Source organism: Lolium perenne, chromosome 2 (assembly GCF_019359855.2).
Source record: "Lolium perenne isolate Kyuss_39 chromosome 2, Kyuss_2.0, whole genome shotgun sequence".
Classification (NCBI taxonomy): Eukaryota; Viridiplantae; Streptophyta; class Magnoliopsida; order Poales; family Poaceae; genus Lolium; species Lolium perenne.
This window is the reverse complement of record NC_067245.2, coordinates 172,910,316-172,916,201: the sequence shown is the minus strand read 5'-3', so window position 1 is coordinate 172,916,201 and position 5,886 is coordinate 172,910,316. Positions and strand designations below refer to the sequence as shown.

Here is a 5,886-nt window from a genome sequence, read left to right as displayed (position 1 = left end):
GGGGCCCGAATTGGGGCCGTTGGCAGTTTGGTCCCGAGAGAGAAACACAAAAGCTTCGTCAAATGACTGGCAATAAATGCAAGATCGAAGCATCCATAGCCGAGGCAGTCCTGAACGTGGAGGTGGCAAACTTCACCACTAAGCACTATGATCCCAACATTCCCACAAAGCACAACCCGGTCGTCCGTTTAAATGCCGCCAACAATGAAGAAGTACCCAAGCTTAGCATCTTCGTGGGGCTTGGTGGCAAGTCAAGTGGCTCGAAGCCGTACAGAACGGACCTACCTGAGCGGACCTTGATCCACTCGTATGTCTTAAACACCATGGTCGAAGTGAAGCCGTACATCGAGTAAGTGCGAACCATTTAATTATTCGCAAATGTTCACTCGTATGTTCGTGGCTATCTCTTCCTCTTTTCATCGGTATAGGAAATTCAAGGCTATACATTGGAAGAATACCCACAGGGAGCCTACCCCGGAAGAATCCAAGCAAATTTTCGATAAGGGAGGCGGTTTCGGTTTCAGTAGCTGGTTTTGTAATTTGGTACTATTCTATCCAAATTAGCTAGCACTTCCTACATTTATCGGTCATTTCTCGTTCTAAACTTCTTGTGCTAAACTTGTAGGCAAGAACTGACAAAGAGATGAAGTCAGAGCTAAGAAAAATTGCTAGGGGCTTTGACCATTCCGTAGAAGCGTTCAACTCCTATGACGTGAACGGGTATCGCTTCCAGACCCATCAATACACAACAAGCCGGCCCAACGCGAAGACAATAAATAGTGGGGTGGTATGTCAAGGTGATGATGGGCTCCATTACTATGGAAGAGTCGAGGGTATATACGAGCTGAATTACGGGTTTCACAAAGGGCTAAATCCCGTCGTCTTCAAATGCCATTGGTTTGACCCACGTCGGGTGAGACGGGATCCTGAAATTGGGTTGGTCGAAGTTGAAAGGAACTCCATTTATAAGGGAGAGGATGTGTACATCTTGGCAACCCAGGCCTTTCAAGTATTCTATCTCCCATACGCGTGCAGAAACCCGACAAAACGTCTACATGGATGGGATGTTGTGATGACGGTGCCTTCACGCAATAGGCCGCCCCCGCCAAACAAGGACGATTACCGCCGCGTAGACCCCACAGCAAGGAGTGTCGAGTTTTATCAGGAAGAAGGGCTCCCCGGCCATTTCACAATCGGCTTGCCGACTATCGATGACATGGTCGTAGACGATGAACAAGAAGACGCGGGCATGGATGGAGACAATGCAGAAGATGAAGCTGAGGATGTCTGTGCCCCGGAAGACCTGAGTTTGCTCGAGGCGTTCAAAGCAGGGATTGACCTCGATGCAGATGGACCACCTCCAGGTTTCATTGATGATTATTGGTTCGCCGAGCCTGATGACGATGAGGAGACACGCGGTCCAATCACGGATGGCGACACAGGCTACTGATCTATGTAGTATTAATTGTGAGGCTAGCCTATTTGTAATAACTCCGTGTAATAGAGATTGTCTAGCTAGGTTATTTGTAAGAACTCCGTGCTATGTTTGAGAGAACTCTATGGTAGCTATTTGTTGCTTCCACTAATTAATTAATGTTCATCCTTTTGCATTATTTGTTGCTTTCATTAATGTTCATCTACTTATATTTCTGTTGCTTTCACTAATATTTATCTCTTTACAATATTGCGTACTAATAAACCACTCTCTTCATTTGTGTTTGCAGGTGATTGAAGCATGCCGCCAAAAAAAAGGGGTGGCGGTCTTAAAAAGAAGCTCAAGGACTTGGTAGGTGTAGGGACTTCGAGGCGGGGCCCCCCACCTAGCCCCCCTCCTAGCCCCCCTCCTGTCGCTCCCACAGGGCGGCCGCGTAGGAAGAATGCGACGCGGGTACTCACTCCTAGTCCTAGCCCCCCTCCCGCAGCCGATGATGATGACGAGGAGGAGGAGGTGGGTGGGGAGGACCAGGAGGAGGAGGTGGGTGGGGAGGACCAGGAGGAGGAGGGGGGTGGGGAGGACCAGGAGGAGGAGGGGGGTGGGGAGGACCAGGAGGAGGAGGGGGACGAGGAGGACCTCTCGGAGGATGAGGGGTTGGGGAACTTAGTGTTCGATCCTGATCCAAGCCTAGAGTGGTGTGAGCCGGAGGATTACCAGTACGTTCCAGCTTTGGAGAGGCTGAGGCCACGTGATAGGAAGCCATATCGGCGTGGGATAACACAGCTCCCCTCGCTGAGAAGCTGGCGCTACAGGCACGTTGTTCTTGTGCCCTATGGAAGGAGGTACATGTTATTTTTTGGCATTTCGTTATCGCAATTTTGTCATTATCAAAATTATTATCACATACATATTGATGTTGTCGTTTCATGGTGCAGCTCGTTCCAGTTTGAAGACCCGACGCAGAGACCGCCACGTGGGTACTCGAACATCCGTGGGGGCCTACTTAGGTGGTATTTCCCTGGGATAGTCAACTTCCCTACTGGTGGCTGCGACGTAGCTTGGAGGTGGGCGCACTACAGCCTCGCGGAAGATCCTCTTGGCCGCGGCACCGCGGCGGATATGGTTGTTGCCAAATTCTGGGTACGTGACTTTTGACTTCTTACCATTCATACACTCTCCTTGGTTCACAATAATTGCACTAATGCCCCTTGTTTTACCTATGTGCATGGTTGCAGAAATACTTCAAGAGGGCCGAGGGCAAGGAGAATGCGTGCGATGATGTCCTACACCAGCTTGCAAGGAAGAGGGTGACTGGCATGCACTACGAGGCACGTATTCAATGCGTCCGCGATCGGCACGCCGACCGCCGTCCACATGAGTAAGGAGGACGCTCGCGACACGCTCATGCAGCCGTGGCAGTACTTGCAGGTATTTGCATTTATGTGTTATTGATTTCTTTATCGCCATGTAGTTTATTTTACCATAATGGGTTTATCTTGTGCATGTAGAACCCTCCTCAGTACGTCGGCAACGACGATAGGTGCTTTCGTGCGATGGTCATGTGGTGGACATGCCCCCAGTACCTCAAGAAGCACGAGGAGGGCAAGGCGAAGCGGGCAGAGATGCGAGGTGGATCGCATATCCAAGGCAGCATCCCCATCTCTCTTCACCTGCAGAAGGAGGTGAGCAAATTAATGGTTCCTTCATTCTTTGAATTCATGTTATATATTTGTTAACTCCGCAAGGGTGTGTCACTTCACTCAATTACATGTTCTCTTTTGCAGAAGTCGGGACAGAGCGAAGCCTAACGTCTTTGCCGTGCTAAAGAAGATGAAGCAAAGGAAGACGCCTGATCCTGAGACGGGGTCCTTGTGGGTTAACCCGCAATCCGAGACCCAAAGTGCACGGCGTATGTCTCCAAGTTCAAGCGAAGCACGGCGAGGACGCCAATCCAGAGGCCGAGGACTTTGACCCTGAGGTCGCGGTGCTTGCGGGAGAAGGCTTGAAGCATGGCCGCCTATGGTTTGGTGACGGGTGCGTCGACCCAGCGAGGGTTCCCTCTCTCCGCCAGATCCGTCGTGGTCGTAAGAGCGGCCAGCCTGAGGTAGAGCCCCGGCCACGGGCTTCGGATCTAGCTGTCGAGCGGTTACGGGTATGTTCTTCCTCGGGTCTCTACATTTCCTTTACATGCTTTCCATTGAAATGTTAATGACATCGCGGCAACACAACGTAGGAGGAGATGACAGCGAAGGAGCAGGCGGCCCAGGAGCAAAGGGCGCAGATGGAGCAGCAGATTCTGCAGTCTGCAGCAGCAGCACAGACACAGATGATGCAAAGCAGATGCAACAAAGAAGCAGATGATGCAGCAGCAGCAGGCACAGATGAGCTGGCTCATGAGCCAGACGGCTCTGTCTTCTCCACCGGGGAGTCTTCCTCCTCCACCTTACTCCATGTGGATGCCGCCACCGCCCACTCAGACCCCGGGGACACCTATCACCGTCAACAACATGAACATCATCCGGAGCATGAACCTCGGTGAGTCCTCCTACGCTTGTGCCCAACCCGCTACTTGTGCTTGTTCAAGTGTTCAATATGCAAATGCATGTTCATTCCATCAACCTTCTTATAGATTTTATGTCACAAGGCAATGACAATGAGGCCGGCGGAAGTGGAGGAGGACAAGGTTGATGGCATGGTCTTCGTGCACTTTGTCGGATTGTATGCTTGTAATGGATTGTAATATTGGACATTGCACTATGGACTCTATGTAACTTGTGTGGATGGACTATGGACTCTATGTAATGCATGAATATGTGTGTTTGATGTATTTGTGGTGTTCCCGTAGTGTTTGGTGATGTTATGTTGAAGATTATATGAGTATATGCTTTATTGTCAATTGCTATATTTGAAATGCAGGGAATAAGCAAAAAACAGCAAAAAAATGAAAAAAACAGGGCCCTTTGCCGTGCGTGTGCACACGGCAAAGGACATTTGGTCACTTTGCCGTGTGCACACGCACGGCAAAGGGGCCACGTGGCGGCAGCCTGTAGACCTGGGAGGTCCTGGGGGGAGTGCTGCAAAGCACTTTGCCGTGCGAGGCGGCGCACGGCAAAGCGTGCGCACGGCACAGAGCAGCCGCACGGCAACGTATGCGCGCACGGCAAAGTGTTGGCCGCACGGCAACGTACGCGCGCACGGCAAAGCATCCAGCGCACGGCAACGCAGTGCCGCACGGCACAGACTTTGGCGCACGGCAGAGAACTGAGCGCACGGCAGAGGGCTTTGCCGTGCAAAACGAGCACGCGCACGGCAACGTTGGCTTTGCCGTCGCTACCTTTGCCGGGCAAACTTTACCGTGCGCACGCGCACGGCAAAGCCTTTGCCGTGCGTATAGGTGTCTTTGCCGTGCAAAGTGGCGCACGGCAACGCCCTGTTCTCCCGTAGTGTCGTGTCAGGTCTCCGATTGGATCGACCTATCGAGCGACGGGATTGATTGACAAGACGACGCATATGTTGGCGTTGTGGTCTCCATTCTACTACTGTTGTGCCTTGACTAGCTTGCAAGGTGGCAGTTCGTCGTCGTCGTTCGTCTGACTCGAGATGCATCATGCATAAGCATGTACAATAAATCCTACTCAGCTGGCTATAAGCATTAAAATAATATATTGTTACTTAATTGGAGGAAAGAGAGGAGGAGAGAGAAGAGGAGTGTGCTCTTATGCAAGAGCCAACTCTAGCACGTGCTCCTAGGCACTATGTAAGAGTAAATGGTAGGCCATACACATATAAAGTACTCGTAGTACAATTTTATAGCTCACTATTGTACATGTTGGCTCTACAATAACTATAGATGATATGACAAAACTTGGTCATAGGCTGCCGATGGAGCTCTGAGCCTCTGAGTCGATGGCATGCACTCCATCGGTCCGGCCGATCGAGCTATGCTAGATGCAGATTGCTAGTTAATCATGCCGGTCAAGTACACATACGAGTGCCTAGCTAGCCTGCATGGCTGCATGCATGCATCGTATGTACTAGCACGTACGATCAGACGCGCCATATAACCACGTCTACACATAACATTCATCAGGAATAATTAATCACACCCCCCGTTTCCAAATTATAAGATGTTCTATTTTTTTCTAAACCGTATTATGTATGTAAATGCTTTTCAGAATGTAGCCCATATTAAATATCTAAAACATACTGTATTATAATTCAGAACAGGGGTAAAACGTTTAAAAGTAGGCGTCTCACTTCTAGATGCATTTCAGTTAGAGATATACATATCTAGATAAAGTTGAGGCGCCTATTTTTAGAGACCGATGGAGTATTTGGTGTGTTGTCATAGCTCATAAAGCATGTGATATCTTCTTTGACTAAGACAGCCAAAAAAAATCTGCAGTGTTTTACTTTCGTTTACCTTTACTCTACTTTTTTTTAAGTTGGCA

General features: G+C 49.8%; 2 long non-coding RNA genes across 2 annotated transcripts; both read left to right on the top strand.

The window, feature by feature from the left end:
• Positions 1–200: 200 nt before the first annotated feature.
• LOC139835234 (uncharacterized) lies at positions 201–826 on the top strand. The gene is made up of 3 exons (XR_011751008.1): positions 201–349; positions 429–543; positions 626–826. It is a non-coding gene; the product is annotated as an uncharacterized lncRNA (long non-coding RNA).
• A 2,967-nt stretch (positions 827–3,793) lies between these two features.
• Positions 3,794–4,331, top strand: LOC127330276 (uncharacterized). Its single transcript, XR_011751006.1, has 2 exons — positions 3,794–3,970; positions 4,065–4,331. It is a non-coding gene; the product is annotated as an uncharacterized lncRNA (long non-coding RNA).
• Positions 4,332–5,886: the final 1,555 nt, after the last annotated feature.